We start from the raw sequence: 17,777 nt of genomic DNA, 5'->3' as shown, positions 1-17,777 counted from the left end.
CTTACCACCAAAGACAGACACACACACACACACACACACTAAGTGATGGCCAAAGACTCCCCATTCACCTCTCCAAAACAGCAGAACATTTAAGAACAAGTGAGACAGTGAAGAGAAACTGGACTGGATGAAAGTGCCTTCGTAACAGGCAGCCTAGAACCGGGAAGAAGAGCTCCAACGCACTGAAGTAATCCTTAACTCCAGACGCGCGCGAACGCATACACCGCACACACGACACACACAATTGTTGAGCAGGGGAAACCACGCCTCCTGTATGTGCTCAGGTTGCATCGCACAGTAAGATAGAGAATGGCCCATGTTCCAGAATCTGACAGATGCGGACTCATCCACGTGCTTGCTACCTGTGTCTCCTAAGGCATATTACTTAGTAGTCTCTGAGCCTTCCTTTCCTGGTCTGCAAACCGATAATAATAACAGTACCTACCTCATAAAGTTGTTCTGAGGCTTAAGTGCAATAGCTCCTGTAAAGCGTTGACACAGCAAGTGCTATACACACAGGCGGGGCTGTTTTTAAGCACACGTGTATCCATACAGAAGGTCTTAGAGACACATTCCGTTGTTAGGAGTTTAGACACTGGCAATAAAACGCTATTCTTTTCGTCTAAGCTGCACCTTATTTGTTTTCCTCGAACAGTAGAATAATACCTATCGACTGACATGTCATCTATGGACCCCCGGGCCCACAGTCGCACGGTTCCTCCACGTCCGCGGCTGAGCAAAGGAGCTGCACGCACGCGCAAGAAAGGAGGTCGGAGGAGTGAGATTGAGGAAACGAAGTGAGAGCGGCGAACAGCGACGATTCTGCGCATGTTCAAGGCGCGGAGGTTGGGGTAGGAGTTTGCGCATGAGCAGAAGTGTCGGGAAAGCTGGAGAAGGGTTCGGAGGCGGTATTGACAGCTGTGGAGGCAGCCCGCGTTCCCGGCATGCCCCGGGGCGGCGGGGTTGGCTCTAACGAATTTGAATGAGGAGCCTCAGCGCTTTCGGCGCCATTTTCGAGTGATGCCTGATCTCATCAATCTAGTGGGAGAGACGGGATAACCTGTCCGAGATTATAGCGCTACGAGGACTCCGCCGAAAAATCACTAAAAAAATCGCCAAAAATTACTTGGAGCAAAGGGCAGTCCGTGGGGCTTCGCCAGGGTTGGCGCAGACGGTAAGAACCTGAAGAAGTAATAGTGGGACCTGGGAGGTGGCAGCGGTGGGACCGTCAGGCGATGGGGGTGCAGGGAGTGGGCACTGGGTCCGCTCTCATTTGAATGGCTAAAAATGCGAGGAGATGGGGTTAGGGGTAATTGGGTGTCTGGGAGTGGGCGGCGGCGGGCGGAATGTGGCGGGAGCGCGGAGAGACGGGGGCGTGGGGGGAGGGGAGTTGCAGTTTGAGCGGGACGCGGACGGGCTGCGGCGGAGCAGCCGCCGCCCAGCGGATCTGTCAGCCGGACCCCCCGCCCGGGGCCGGGCCCGGGGCGCGGCTGGGCTCCGCAGGCCGCGGCCTCTTGACAGGAGAAGGGGGACGAGCGTCCCCTCCCCCATTTGCCGAACCGAACCGTCTTTTATCGCAGTTTTCCCGGCCCGCTGACTACCGTCTTCTGGTGACATGAAACTTAAGGTCGGCAGAAAATTAACCCGGAGTGGCGGGTGCCTCCAGTCCGTTGTGCGGACTTACCGCCCGCGGGACCCAGCACTGTATATTGTGCTTGATGCTGAAGCGTGAGGTGCCCTAGGCATGTGAGTTTCACAACGTAGCCCTCCCGCTCTGCGCTCCTCGGTCCCGGCAGGGGTAACCCTGACGGTGTCTGGCTTTTCCAATTTGGGTGAGATAGGGCGGGGGCAGACTTTTGAGGTTTTAGCGGGCTCCTAGGAAAGATGCTGGACTTTCGCTTTTTGCTCGGGATTTTTGTCATTTGCTCTCCCGGTGTTGTTTTTTTCGGGGAGGGGCCGGGGGGAGACAGGGTTTCGAGCTTGCAATTTCCTTCACCCAGTTGCACTTTTCTTAGAGGACTTTTTCCTTCTCCAGTCTTTGAAACATGTCGCAAGGATAAAAGCAATCTGTGAAACTATTGATGTTTTCCTCCCGAAAAGTCTTAGCCCGGACAACTTAACGGTAATTTTGCAATCCCCACCTTTTCTCGGGAACTCTCTTGACTCTGAGGCGGAGGGAAGAGAGCTGTTATTTGTCTTTCCCTTTAGTGATTTTTTATCCTCATAGTTTCTACCAATTCTTAGTCGACAACTCTTGCATGATTTGGGCCAGTGACGGCTTTAACTTTAAGTAGTACTTTATAAATAATGGCCTTTGTAAAAATTCCTCATTAGAGATATATTAGGTTTTGTGTCTTTTTCGGCGCTGAAGGCACCACTGATTAACCCTTTCCTGGTGTGGTGTTTTGCGTGTGGGGTGCGCGGCTTTGGGTTGCGAATGTGCAGGAGATGGGTTTTGCAGCAGCTATTCAATTGTTCGCAAAGAGGAATAACGCTTTCTGGGAACCGCAATCTCACACTCTTTAGGACCACCTGCCTGAAGAGTTTTTCCTCCTGGAATTGATGTAACAATTGATCGATTTCTTATTTCTATAAAGACTAGAGGACCCGCCCTCATTTAGAATCTGTCCCCGAAGAGAATAGGAGAGCGCAATGTGATGTTTTTCAAATTTTATCTAACGGAGTTCCCAAAACACCGGACTTGTTACCCCCCCTGATTGGCTGGAAGAGAGCGGGACTGGAGGGGGTTTGAATGTTGAACACTAGATTACAATTCTCGACTTTCCGAAAAATTTTACTTTTAGAGAACCACGGAAATAGGAAACGTTAAGACGGGGATTGGGAGGGGGGAAGCTGGGATTTAATATTTTTTTCTTCCATAAAGGACTTTCGAATGATTCTGAAATGTATATTAAAAGTAAAACTGAGGAGGCAGTTTTCTTAAAAAATGTAATTCTGCTGGCTGAAATTGCAAGACTTTTATGTATTTGCCCCTGTTCCCTTTTGGTTAAAAACTGTACGATCTAGGTTTTTTTATTTCTTTAACAAAAATTTTTCAGCTTAAACTACATATTCGATGCAGATTACGGGAGAATTGTTTCTTTTATTTTGATGAGAAGAAACTTTAATTTTCTTAGGAATGAGCTTCTCCACATTGTCCATAAAAATTGGTGTATTTAAATTTTTTTTCACATCTAACTTAAAATACATGGATTTTGCTAATTCAGCCATTGCTGTGGACTTAAAACTTAATTTACAAGAAATTTACGTTGCTTAATTATACAGTACAACAGGTAAGTATGCACAGGTGCCTATGTATGATTTCATTCCTTTGATAAATTCACTGTGAAGAAATATATTGCATACAACAGTGTAGGTGTGTTGTGTCTTACTTGGTTGGTTTTCAGTTGATTTTTGTTTAATGTTGCTTGAGACAGCAGTCAATATATTTCTATTTATTACCAAGCTTGTCATTCCGTTTAATTGCATCTTGATAAAAGGCGGGTGTGGTTTTCAAAGAAAATCGGTAAACTCAGTGATAAATAAGATAGCTGTAGATGCTTTTTTAAAGATTTTTTTTAATTTAATAGAAATTAATGCTCTTTTATGAATAGCAGTTGAAATTTTGAAACTTAGAGTTTATATTCTCACATTTAGATCAAATATGCATTGTTAGAAAATACTCAAATGAAAAGATCCCACTACTTTTATAAATCTCTGTAGGGCTATAAATATAATTTATATTGAGTGGAATAGCTGAATTTATAAATCATACTATTTTGTATTGCCTTTATAACAGGAATTGCAATTACAGAATCTTTGTTCATTACCTTTTTTCAAAGCTGTTTATTTTGAAGCATCTCATGAAAATTTCATGAAAGGTGCTAATTATCCTCTCTATAAAATTTGACTTAATGAAGTTGTAGGAGACCCCATTTCTATTGTAAATGTAATCTTACCTGTGATACCAGATCTAGTGGGTTTTACTTTACTGTTATTTGGGGTTTTGTGTTTTAATTTTCATTCAAATTATTATGTGACGTAGAGTTTTGAGGGTGGGGTGGGGGAAGGCTTTAAATTCCACCAGGCTGGTTAAATTTAACCATACTTTTTTAGTACTTTGGTTTATGGGGTTTTTTGTTTGTTTTGAGGGGTGATGGTGAAGGATTGTTTTGTTTAATAAGCCATTTTTTTAAAAAGTGAAAATTCCTTTATTTAAAATACTGCACTTAAAGCTTGAGAATGCACTAGCACCTAAATAAAATCCACAGCATTCAAAATATTTTCCCTTTTATGTGATGCTAGATAAGAGGACGATTTGGGTTTTTAGATTGTGGGCATGTAGGCGTGAGATCCAACAGATGTATTTTATTATGTGTATTATCCATATTACTCTGTGGAAATTGATAATTATAATTCATTTTCTATTGTGAGGACTATAAAAGTCATATCACTGGAAAACAATGGTGAGGAAAGGTGTTGCTACAGTAGCTCTACTCTTTTTAAAAGCTATGTTTATATAATGTGAGGGAGAGGGAACTAGAGAAGGTAAGGTGCTAGTCTTCCTGGTAGCATTGATTTTTATTTGTTTGCCTTTCCTAGTATTTTTAAAACCTCAAATAAAAGTGCAGTTTTAGACTTTGTTTTAGTGCTGTTAACTTGTCTTAGTTGTACATTTACAAAATGTAGCCTCAGGTGTTTACATGTAACACCGCATTTTTTGTAATCAGATTAATAACACTTTTAACGTTATCAAGAACTGGAACTAAGGATGAAAATTTCAAAATAGTTTTCATATTCTGGATCCCCTGTTTCATCATGCTTTGTGTACTACATTTTTGTTTGGTTTTTGTTTTGTGAAGATGTATATAAATACACATTTGTGTTTATTGGTATGCAGTAACTATTCAGAATGTCACAATATACTTCCATCCAGAAATACTGATATTGTTCAGTTAATTTGGTTTACAGAAAGAAAAATTAAATGCCCAGAGACTGTATTAGATATTTCTTCTACATGATACATAAGTTTTCTCCAATTAATAAGACACACAATTTTGAAAGTTAATTCTATAAAAATTTATCTCATTTAAAAAAATTAGTGGCCTAAAATTTGCTCTTGTCTTTTCCTTTTGTTTAGTGAAGCTTAATAATTCCCACACTGATTTTTTTTAACCCTTTTTTAGAAGAAACATTATTGGTCTTATAACTAGAAAACACTTCTTAGAATTGTCATACTAGAGTATTTACATGTAGTTTTATTTCTTATTATTAATTTTTGTTCAACAAACTTAGAAACACTTTGGCCAGGCAACTAATTTTGGCATGTAATTAAGCTCAAACTATGACTTGCTGAAATTTGGTAGCCCCAAATCTCTTTAAGACCAAAGGAAATAGTAATAACCACCACTTTCTTTCAAATAAGTGTCGAAAATTAGATTAAGCCATTTTTGCTTTAAGTTTTCACAAGTGATAGTATTAGAACTTTAAAGTCGTGATTGTCTTAATATTATAAGAGTAACATCAGTTTTAGAATATCACATTACTAATACATGTTTACCTATTTGTTTGCATATACAAATAATTGTAAAGCCTTCATATAAATATTGCTTTCTTATAGGGAAATGATTTTCTTTTGCCTTTTCCCCCCTTCTGTCTGTCTCTTTTTAGGTCTCCTTTTACAAAGACAAGTTTCAAATAGTGAAATTGATATTAAATATATATATATGAATTTTGTTCTTAACATTTTTTATCAAATTATGAGAAGTTTAATATACTTTGGTTTATTCCTGTCTTATTTCACTAAAAAATCTTTGCACTGGAAAGACTTTGCACTGGGTTCTAAGTATAAATAATAAACTGTATTTTGTAATAGGTTTGACATCAAATTATACTATTTCAGGGTTTTTTTACATCTTTATAATCTTACACATTTGGTTTAATATTTGTCTTATATCCGAACCTCTTTTGTTCTTTATCATCTAGTATTTGTTGTTTCCCTACTATTTAAAAACTTAACATTTGGCATGGAGTACGTACTGGTTTCTACTATCCTTCTGTGATTTTTAAAGTTACGATACCTTAATTTTCAGAGTGCTCAAATACAGAAAACTTTGTGTCTTTTGAGGAAGACTATGTAGAAATGATTTTAATTTTTCAAAGTGTCATGGTATTTGGATTGGTGTTTGTGAGTTACATATGTGTAGTGTTTGTCATTAAACAATCAAATATTTGGCGGCAGAGGATTAAAGGTTTTTGGTTTTCATTTCTTTTCCTAAGCTATTCTTAAATAAAAGTAGAAAACTCTGAGCATTATGGTTAACGTATAGTATGTTATAAGCCTTTGGTAATTTAACTTTATATTTTTAGATAGTTGATTGCCACTAAATCATTAAGATTCAGGTGAAACAAATGAAGAAGCCACTTGTATACATTTGATTACACCATGTCTGTTTGGAAATAGTAAAAACCATTGGCCATCCACTTAACAAGTCATCCACTTGTTACTTATAAATATTTTGTTTAAAAAGTTAATTGTAAATTTTGTTCTATTAGAACTGTAATGTCTTAAAATATTTGGAAATATCAGTATAATTTGTTCACTCGGGCAAGGCAGAAGACTAAACTTAATAATGGTAATTTCTGTCATCAAAATGTTTGATGATTGAGGGAGAAAGGTAGTTAAAAATCTATCTCTGTCCTTTGAATAGTCTTTTTAACTGTGGATTTTATGAGTTTTAGAAGCACAAACATGAGTTTTAGAAGCACAAACTATATTTCTGATATATTCCTTATGGAGTCCCCTTTAACAGTCCTCCAACACTTACCTACACACACACACACACACACAACTTTGAAAATGAATGCCCTAAAGAGAAATGAAAGCAGAAACATATTAATCTGATTTATTTGAAGAGGCTTCAGATGATAAAGCATATCACAGGTGTTTCTAATCAAGTTATTTCTACTTAAAAACATTATTTTCAAGTTAGATTTTCTTTGAACACAGGCAAGATTGGGGTCATTTTGAAGATTTTACCTCAGTCTTCAGGGATCAGCTGTGGAACTACAGGAGGCGGAAATCTGTTGAGTGTCTTCATGCTATAATACATGACATTTTTATTGCAGGTTTTGACCTTTAGGAGAGAGCCAATTCTGGAGAACAACCTAACTTCTTTGATTGAACACTCACATAATGCATTGGAACATGATAGGAGATTAAGGTATACTAATGAATTTTAAAAGCATACTATTTTATATCTTTGCAATATAATTGGACTAGACAGTAAAACTAGAACTTTTAAGTGAGCTGAAATCAATAAAGATTTATTATTAATAGAAATCTGTGAAGTGGCCAAGGTGGACTTCTCTTGCTTATTAAAACTGCAGATTTTTAAATATAATTGATATTCTCATCATGTTTTATTAGGTCCAATTCCAACTGAATTTATTCTAAAAATAAGTACATATAGTGATTTTTCTTAAGGTTATTACACTGTTATATATGTAGAAGAATTAACTAGTGGACTTTTCATCTTAAAATGGAAGATTTAAAATAGAATTTGGTGCTTGGCTCTTTGAGAGGTATAGTGATAGGTAGAGCCTATAAGATAAGATTAATGAGATTATTTTAAGAGAATTTAGAGTATTCCAAATACCATCCTAACCAAAAGTGGCATTTTGGTTGAAACTGAAAAACCCACTTTCTTAAGCAGAAACTAGTATCTTACTCATAGGTACTCTGAATAAAATATTTAAATTATTCATATCAAAACTTGCAAACTCTAAAAATGAAGAATGCCAAAACTTCCAGTAACTTATTTTTACCTTCAAAATACTTTATCAGAAGAGCCATTTTTCTAGTATATTTATTTTCTTTGATTTTTATAGTTGAAAGTTTCAGATACTTACCTAATAAAAATTTTGATTGCTAAATAGTGATCTGGTATAATGTAAATGAATGTATTGAACAATATTACTAAGTATTGATTAATTTTTCCATGGTAAAAATATTAGTCACATGATAAAGTATTAACCATAATGTTTTTTTAAAAAAAAAACTATTTGCTTAAGTGTCTACTAAAATAAAGCATACTACAATTTTTTCTTTAAATTTTTTTTCACCTAAAAATATTTACTTTATATACTTAAGATACAGGAGATAAAGATTTGTTTTCATAAGAAAAATGTTATTTAGTTTTAAGAGTGAAGTGTAATTGTGGTCATAGAACTGTTTGTATCTTTAAACAATGTTCAGTTTTTTTCAAATTCTCCAGTGCCTGTTTGAACATTGAGATGTATATCAAAATATTAAAAAACTAATATTTGATATTACTAGATATTAGATAATCCAAGAATGTGAATCCATTAACAGAGTTAATGTTAAATAAAATGTTAAAATTTAATAGAAATCAGTTTAATGTAAGGGTAAAGTTTCAAGTATTGGTGTCATATTGTAAAGTGTCACTGTACTATTTGAGGTAAATATAAGTTATAGAATGTCTTCATAACTTAGATTTGAGAATGTTGTGAAAAAGCAGCTGAGTTTGAGTAGGGTGAAAATAAATACAACTTTCCCCCTCCGATTTAACCAGTGATTTTCAGATTAGACGTTAAGATGAAAAGTGAAAAATATGGTTTCTGAGTATGTGAAAAAAAAACAAACTAGATTCAATTTATCACTTTCAATCCAGATATCTTTTACACACCAGCCTACTGTTAAATGGAGGAAGAGAGATAGCTTTTGAGTTCATATTTTAAATAAAGACATAAATCCACAGAGTTGTTTCTAATTTAGGGTGTTTATGATTTTTGATCTTTGAAGTTGTCAAAACTTACTGCTTGAACACAAGTATTTAGCATCATAAAATCATCCCTCTATAGCTGTACACTGGCTTATAAACTTCCAGATTTTTAGCTTCCTAAATAATTTAACATCTAAGAGACTTGATGCAGATATTAATAGTTTTCTTGTATTTGGTCACTTCTTACAGGGTAAGAAACTTTAACCTAATTAGTAGTATGTGTTATTTTAGAAGACAGGTTAATAAAGGCTTTTACTGCTATGTGTGACTGGCTAGCCTTTAACTACCCCTTAAAGGACATTTTCTACTTAAATTTGCAAACCTGATTATATCTAACTTAAGCCTGATAAATAGTTTATTATGTCAGGATTTGGAGGAAAGGATTTACTGTGTTGTTGTTTTTTTCACTGATAGACTTCTTATTTGTGCAATATTTATATTTTTGGTTAAATGGACTTTCTGGGTTAAATAACATTCATTTTCAGGAAAAATTATTAATTGTTCCTAAAATACAGTTATACTGTCAGTATTCCTGTTTTGTTGAAATAGTTTTTCTTATAGGGAAAGAATATTTTGGCTAAACTAGAAGAGAAGTAATTTAACATGACTACATGTGGAGGGACTTGAAATTATTCATTATTTGTCATTGATGTATGATTCTAGTTTATAAGGACAACATATTTTAAGCAATTTCTTAGCTGTAACAGCTTCCTTTATTGAGATTTTGTAATGTTGCTGAGGATTCATTAAAGAATAGACAATTAACTTTCTCAAAATTTTTTTTAAATGTTCGAAGCAATTTTGTATTGTATTTTGTGTTGTTTCTTGACCAACAAATAAAATATATACTTAATCTGTTTTTTTCTTTTCAGAATTTTATTTTCTAAGCATCTTCAAAAGGCATTAATTAATGAGATGATTTAAATTTTTCAATTAATATTTTGAAGTAGAAATTCAGTCCTTAGCACCACAAACCACACTTTTGATATTTCATTAACATATATGATTTGACTTACTTTTACTTTCTTGTTTCATGATTAGAGTCACTTGGAAGAGAAACTTGTAGCATGTTTCAAATGTAGTTCCTAAGACTGATTAATCCACTGGTTAATAGTTTATTAATTTATTACTGTTTTGTAAATGTCTTAATTTTTAAAAATCCTTTTTTGATATTTGCTGTCAGTGTTTTTTCATTCTATGGCTTTCATAATAAAAGTAATTTTGTCATCCTGTGATCCTCAGAATTATTTCTTTTATTTTTATTAGCATTATTTGTTTTTGGACTGCTGCTAAGCAAAACAATTGTTTTTGCAATTTTGATAAAAATAAAAGATTGGTTTTTTCCCCTTTTTTCCAAAATATTTTGATCTGAGTTTTTGATATTACTGTATTTTATACTTTTATTTTAATAAATCCTAAATCTAGCCTTCTTGACTAGATTTTATTTAGTCTTATAAGCCAATTCTAGCATTTTAAAAAATAATTTATAGATGTCCTAATTTTTCTGACTTTTTAAATATTTTTCAGAATCAAAAATTGCTTAAGGTATTAAAAGATAAGGATTGCATTTAAAATTGAAGTTATAAGTCCATAAATAGCATCACATTTAAATTTAAAGATAATTTGGCAGAATAAATATTTCTATGTTACTCATCATTGATCTTATGTACTTACTAAGTTTTTAGCTTTGTAGTACACATTTAAAGTAGATAAATTACATGTGGGAATTTTTTTTAATAGTTGGAGTTTTTGTTAAATTTTTATGGGCTAAATCTTATTTCTTTGTTAATAGGGTCTGATGTCAAACATATGGTGATGATTAGATATGTGGAACTTGGGAGCCTGGAACATTTTATAAGCAAAATATAATTTCATTTCTTGGTTAAAGTTTAGGTACTACTTTCCAGTAGAATGGATAGGAACAATAATACAAATTTATGAATTCATGCCAAACCTGGTTAAAACTCTTCTCAGAAGAGTTTTAACTCTAAATCTAAACTTAAACTGGGAGCTGAAGATCATTACATGTGTCATTAATTTTTTTCCTTAAATACATTATAGATTCCCTTTCTGATCAAAACACTAATTTTGTCTTTTCTTCTTCTTTTCCCATCCTACTTTAAAGAAAAAATTTCTCCTTAGAAAATTTTATCATATAGTGATGAAAGCCGACCTGCTAGGTAGGTTGGACTAGAACCATTTTGTCTTCTGTGTCAGTTACATATGCTTTTCTTAGCTTGCTGCTTCAGCAGCAGTAGCAACAACAATGAATAAACAAGTATCACCACAGCCCTTGTTCTTGTTCCTTACAGCTGGGTGCAGGGGCTGGGAGATTGCTACTGCTTGTCAGCTGTTGTACAGAATAGCATCAATATGCAATAATGGTGGCCAAAGGAGCCTGCACCCACCAGCTTTTACAGACCAGGTAGGAAGGGCTCAACTGTCATTATAACCCGTATATAGTATAATGAATACATTCTTTGACAAAAAGGTACTTTCTTCCCAAAGCTGCATAAAGAAAACAGTAGTTGCTTATAGTTCTTAGACTTTGTATTATTTTCTATTATTTACTCTGTGATTTTAGTTCATTTAATTTTGAATCAGTTAATTCCATCTGTTTGAATGGAAAACCATCTTGCTTCTGGAAGTATGTATGGTATGTTTCATGTTTTTTACTTTTAAGCTGGTAGATTGAAAAAAATTATTAGTTACTGATAACACAAGTTAGGTGTTAAGAGTAAGAAAAGAAAAGTTGACTATGGCCACACAGGAGTGTTTCTTTCACTTTGGAGCCATATTCTGAGCCTCTGTTATCTTTGTTTTATTGCCCAGTCTAAACAAGACCAAATTCTTGTTGATTTCACTATAACTAAAAAAGAATACCCCATGCTGCTTAGTGTTGTACTTAAAGACAAAGCAGGCTGCAGCTGGAAATTCATTAAGTCTTTACTTTTTCTGACTATTAAAATAATGTTGTATATCTGAACTTTATATATCTGGAGGTTCAGATTATTCTAAATCTTTTGGAAATAGGGCTTTGTAATATCAAATGATACAAAAGGGTTTTTTTTTATTTTTACAACTTGAATCTGCCCACATTTGCATAACCTAAATATCTTTGCATTTTTCTCATCTTATGTATCTAAATAAAATTACAATAGGTTGTAGTTAAAGGGAAGTGAATATTAGATTGCTGTTCTCATAGTTCTGATTTCATTTGTAGCATTCTAGGGAGGAAACTACAAATGACATTTTATTTTAGTTTATAAGTCTAATGTCCCATTTTAAAGTCTTGACATTTGCAGTAGCATTCTTTTAAAAAGGTAATCATTGTTTTTCCTTGGTCACCTTCATTAAAATCACAACTAATCATTCCCACTCTTAATGTTTTCCATTACCAATAACAGCAAACTGAGAATGTGAATTTCCTCCTAATACTATCAAAACAACCTTTGTTGTAGTATGTGTTTAGTTATCTGAAATAATAAATGAGCCTAAAACCTTGTCTAACATGAAGTCAAACATATTCAACCATAAATTGAAATTACTTTTTTTTTTGCTAATACTAGGATGTTTGATGTAATTTATGTTGTTGTCATTTAACAGATAACATTTTAATTAGCTGCCTGTCTTAATTAAATGAGTTACAAAATCCTTTATATTTAAAACACCTTGTTTTTACTATGAATTACTACATAAAGTGTCTATGGACCACCTACCTGTACCAGAATAACTTAGAATAAAGCATTTTACCAGACCTGCTGAATCAGATTCTCTGGAGCCCTGGGACTCAGGAATTTGTATTTTTTACAAGCTCCAAGTGAGTTTTTTTAGAAGCACCACATGTGAGGAGCACTGCCCAGAATGAAATGGGGGAGGATTCTTCACAGTAATAAACCATTTATATTTTCTGCTCCCCCCCTCCCTGCCCTCTTTGGTCATTGTGGATCTAAGCTCAGTAACTAATTCTGACTCTTAAAATTTCTACCACAGTAGTTCTAGATTAAGTCTTGGTATTTACTCAGTCATATAAGGAAAATCTGTATCATGAGAGCTTTATTTTTGTGCGAGTACCTTGGGGCAAATTGTAGTCTCTTTTGTTTAGAACATTTAGTATACCTATGTTAGACCTATACTTGCTAAAAACAGAAGGATTTGATCACTTAAGAATTTTGAAAATACTCCTTTAGATAGTAGCTATTTTTCTTAAATGTACTTTCAAATATTGGAGAAAATGAACTTTTCATATGCTCCTTATGGGAGCATCTGACATTATCTGAGTAAAATTGAATATACATAGGCTTGAACCCAAGAATTCCATTCCTAGATGTTTTAAATAAACTGAGACATGTATGGCAAAGTCTCATTTACTTTTATTTTTAATAGGAAAAAATCAAAAGCACTGTAAACATTAAGCAACAGGAGAATGTCAAATTTTCGCATAGTCATATGATAAACTGTTTATTATACTGCTATTAAAGTGAGAGCTCTGTGTATGATCATGAATGAATGTCTTCAGCAAACAAAAACAAGCGCAAAAGGTTATGTATTGTATAAAAGCATTTATATAAAGTGTGTATATGATAACATTTAAATAAAGCTTGAAAATAATGATAAATGTTTTAAGTACTTGAATTTACAATAGTAGTGGTGTAAAAGCATGCAAAGGAAATAAATACCAAATCAAGATTGTGATTTTATGTTAAGAGGAGAATGGGATCAGGGTATGGTACAAAAAGGACTCAACTATATGTATTGTTGTTGTTGTTGTTTTTCTTAAAAAAAGATGCATAAAATAAGCATGGCAGAATATTAGAATTCAGTCAGAGGGCCAGGGGTAGGATATGGGGATTCATTTTGGTATTGTCTTGATTTTTTTCCATAGATTTGAAATAATTTTTCAAATATATCAAAAAATATTCTGTATTTTGGTGAAGATATTCTACAATAAGATGTGTACTTAGAATGCTCCATTAAAAGCATCAATGAGTTTATTCTACTTACTCTATTCTGTATCTTGTAGTAAGTGCTTAAGCATTAGTTGGTGTAAGAACTACAACTTACAGTCATGGCCCACAGAAAGTAAACATTCTAACCAGTTTAAGTCAGGATATTTTTAAATTTTTTCATTTTTAAAGATAAGATGTAATGTTTCCTTTCTTTGTATACTAGCTTTTTTTTTTTATATTTATTTATTTGACAGAGAGAGAGAGACAGCAAGAGAGGGAACACAAGCAGGGGGAGTGGAAGAGGGAGAAGCAGGCTTCCCGCTGAGCAGGGAGCCTGATGCGGGGCTCGATCCCAGGACCCTGGGATCATGACCTGAACTGAAGACAGACGGTTAACAACTGTGCCACCCAGGCGCCCCTGCATACTGGCTTTTAATACTTCCTACTCTTGTAAATAAAGGACAACCTTGGAAACAATTTTTCTTATCACTACTATTCCATTTTTCACGCAATTTCATAATAGTATTTTGTTTTGGGTATAGATCATAACATTATTTTCAGACATTTCTTTAAGCATTTGAAACTCCAACTTAAGCTCTGTATTTATACTGTTATTACAGTAGAATTCTTGGGCAATATATGGATTTTTAGATTTTGCACTTGTGTACATGTGTGTATTTATGTGCGTGAGAGAGAGACCAGTCAATCTTGAAGTATGATCTTGAATTTATCTTAAAATATCTGCAATTATATGATGTCCTCTAGAAACTCAGTGTGTTCCAAGTTAGACCTTGAAGTATGAGTTTTAGTTGCACTTACATATTTGAGTTTTAAACTTTGAGAAGGTAATAGTAATAGAAAAGTGAATTTAAAAAACTAATAACACTCTGGACTAAAATACACAAATGCTGCTGGGTGTTTATAATCTGTGGTTGTGCTATATCAGAAAACTGTGATTATCTACCCCAGTTGAAAATTTTCTAATTTAAATAATGTGATCAAATTTTTAAAGTCTTCACTCTTATTTTTTTCCTAGGTTTAATAATGATAAAATGAAGACCATAATAAAACAGTCCCCCTACTTAGCCCAGCAATTCTTACCTTGTAAGTATTAACTCTCAGTTAATATTTAGTATTAACCTCGCTCATTGCTATAAAAAGTGTTTGGTTACAGCTTTTGCTTTATTTCTGAATTTTTTCCTACAATCCTAGATTGACAACCTTTTTTTTTTTTTTAGAGCGAGCGGTGTGGGTGGGGGCAGAGGGAGAGAGAGAATCTTAAGCAGGCTCCCATGCTCAGCCTGATGCAAGACTTGATCTCATGACCTGAGCTGAAATCAAGAGTCGGACGCTTAATCAACTGAGCCAACCAGGCACCCCTAGATTGACAACTTTCTGACCTCCCCTTACCTCCTACACATTGAAGTTTGATATGAATTTAATCCAATTTAGAGCGAGAATAATGCCATTGTTTTGGGTAAGTTTCGATTTTGAGAAGTATTTTACAGCCAGGCCCTTTCCTCTCTCAATCTGAGAATCACAATTTTAAACAGTTTTCCTTCAAATGAATTTATACATAACTAATTATCTTTCTTATTATCATCATTAATCAGATTTACTGACAGTTACTTTATGGTTTTATAAATTGGAAGTATTTTCTTCACTTGAAAAATAGTTTTTTTATTTATTTTTGCATTTCACTAGATTGTACTGCAGACTTCGTGAGATACTTAAAATTTAACTTTTAAACTTCAGAAGGTAGGAAAAACCAGGAAGGCAATCACTTTTCCTTCCTTTGATATATGCACATGCACACCTTTCTGAGAATAAGAAACATTTTTACCCTGATTGATATAACTTTTGAGAAACTTATAAATTCTATTTTTTAAGACTTTTTATTTATCAGAGAGTGAGAGGGAGCGAGCATGAGCAGAGGGAGAAGCAGACTCTCCACTGAGCAGGGAGCCCGATGTGAGGCTCGATCCCAGGACCCTGAGATCACGACCTGAGCAGAAGGCAGACGCTTAACCACCAACTGACCTATCCAGGTGCCCCAAGAAACTTAACAATTCTAAGGGAAAAATTCTTACAGGTTAGCTGAAATTAATGTCATACCGATAGAAAAACTCTCAAATCAAGGTCATGGTAACGATGCAAGATGATAAGTATTTTCCTGATATCAGTTACCAGAAAGATTCATTTCTGTCTATTCCTTGAGCTAATTCTATATTTCTAAATAAAAGAAACTCAAGTGCATCTGTTTTCAGTCCTTGATGTTGAAGGATGGCCCCATTTAAGTGAAAACTAGTGCATCAGATTCTTCTCTTACCTCATCTAATACCATTGCATTAGTGACTTGGTAAATAATGTATGTGTTGAGGAGTGACCTTATGATCATAGAAGATCAGCCACTGAACTCAGTAAATAGTTTTTAGGGTAGAAATCAATTAAATATTGAAAACTTGTATTAGCCAGTTTGAAGAGTAGTAGTCAAATACCACAGGTCACTTCTTTAATTTTTTCCTTTTTATATTTTTGTCTCTGGAAAACTAGAATGGAAACATTTACAAATCCCCAAAGAATCCCATATAGCCCAGGCATAAGTTCCTTAATTGGTCCCTTGGAAGCCAGCTCAGTTTTACTTCAGCTTAAGAAAAAGAAATCTTTTTGACTGGTATTGCACTCCTACTGTGGACCGGGGAGCAGTCAACTTTTCAAAAAGAAACAGGTATCATTTAACTTGTAACAGATTTATGAGCATAGATAACATCACATTCCTAATCTTATTTCATCTCCTTTATAAATTTCTAAGCAAACAGCCTTTCTTGGATAATGTCCAGCATCTTTTAAAGATAGGTTCATTTGCTATATTTTATAATTGGAATGCTTTCTGTTTTCTGTCCTAGGTAGTATGTCTGGAGTTCTCTTTAATCTGAGTTATTAAAATGGTGATTTTCCAATTAAACAGTACCCAGAAAAATAGGTACATAATGACAGTAGTGAGTGATTCTGTATGATTATGTGTGTATATACCCTCTTCTGTCATTCCCTTATGTTTGTTTAATGCCATTCTTTCTTTAAGAAAGGGATATTTTTTAAGCTGTTTCCCATTTGTGGAATGTGGGTATTCCAGAAGTTGTAGAATATTGGTGTTTCATATATTTGATCCTGTCAGAATTAAATAATAGCAGTGGTTTTGGTTCATTTTTGTATATTGGGTTCATTTTTATATATTTGTTACTTAACATAAAACATTCAGAAATAATCATATTTCCTTTTTTTCCCACTTTTTCTTCTTTGAGCGGTGTTTTTGGTTTTTTTATGTTGCAGTTTTAGGTACTTAAATCATGTATTTCTGTTATATAAACTTAAAATAACTAGATATATCATTTGGTGCTAAATGAAATAACACCTTTAGATGCACTGTCAGCAGTTAAGATCATTGCTTCTTTTTAATCTACAACAACAAAAATTTTAAGACACTGACTTTGTAAAAAACAGAAGATAAAGCAGAAAATTCATTCAGGGCTGTCATTGTTAGTCCCATAAAAAAAGGTCATGGAAATAAGTTACCTTGTAATTCAGGAGACTTATTATTTGCCTACTATCAAGAACTAGTCTAATAAATAGAAATGACAAAAATTATTTCTCATATTGAACTATCTAGATAAGTTTTTAGAAATGTAATCATACGTATTAGAAAATATTGTCAGTTCTTGAATTATAAATAATGTAGGAGCACCTGGGTGGCTCAGTCAGTTAAGCATCTGCCTTCAGCTCAGGTCAGGATCCCAGGATCATGATCCCAGAACCCTGGGATCAAGGGCCCCATAGTGCCCCCTCCCCCATGTTCTCTCTCTCAAGTAAGTAAAATCTTTAAAAATACATATATATATGTGCATATATATATATATATATATGGGGCTGTCTAAAAGTACTGCAAAAAAAAGTACTACAAAAAAAATCAGAATGTTGAGTAGGGCAGTAATTAATAATGGCAAATGATATAAAATCTGTTGTTTTC

General features: G+C 34.2%; 1 long non-coding RNA gene and 1 pseudogene across 2 annotated transcripts in view; one reads left to right on the top strand and one right to left on the bottom strand.

Moving 5' to 3' along the window:
- LOC112826716 (uncharacterized) overlaps nt 1-658 on the bottom strand; it is a 38,160-nt gene extending 37,502 nt beyond the window's left edge. For both annotated transcript variants that reach the window (XR_012378807.1, XR_003209019.2), the window contains exon 1: nt 446-658. This is a non-coding gene — a long non-coding RNA (uncharacterized lncRNA). The remainder of the gene's footprint in view (nt 1-445) is intronic.
- The window catches only part of LOC112826713 (ELAV-like protein 1 pseudogene), an 85,705-nt pseudogene that overhangs the window by 42,031 nt on the left and 25,897 nt on the right, over nt 1-17,777 (top strand).

Source organism: Callorhinus ursinus, unplaced genomic scaffold (assembly GCF_003265705.2).
Source record: "Callorhinus ursinus isolate GAN/ISIS: 27379988/994484 unplaced genomic scaffold, GSC_fseal_2.0 scaffold7, whole genome shotgun sequence".
Classification (NCBI taxonomy): domain Eukaryota; kingdom Metazoa; phylum Chordata; class Mammalia; order Carnivora; family Otariidae; genus Callorhinus; species Callorhinus ursinus.
The sequence above is the reverse complement of the archived record's forward strand: the minus strand, read 5'-3'. Positions and strand labels throughout refer to the sequence as shown.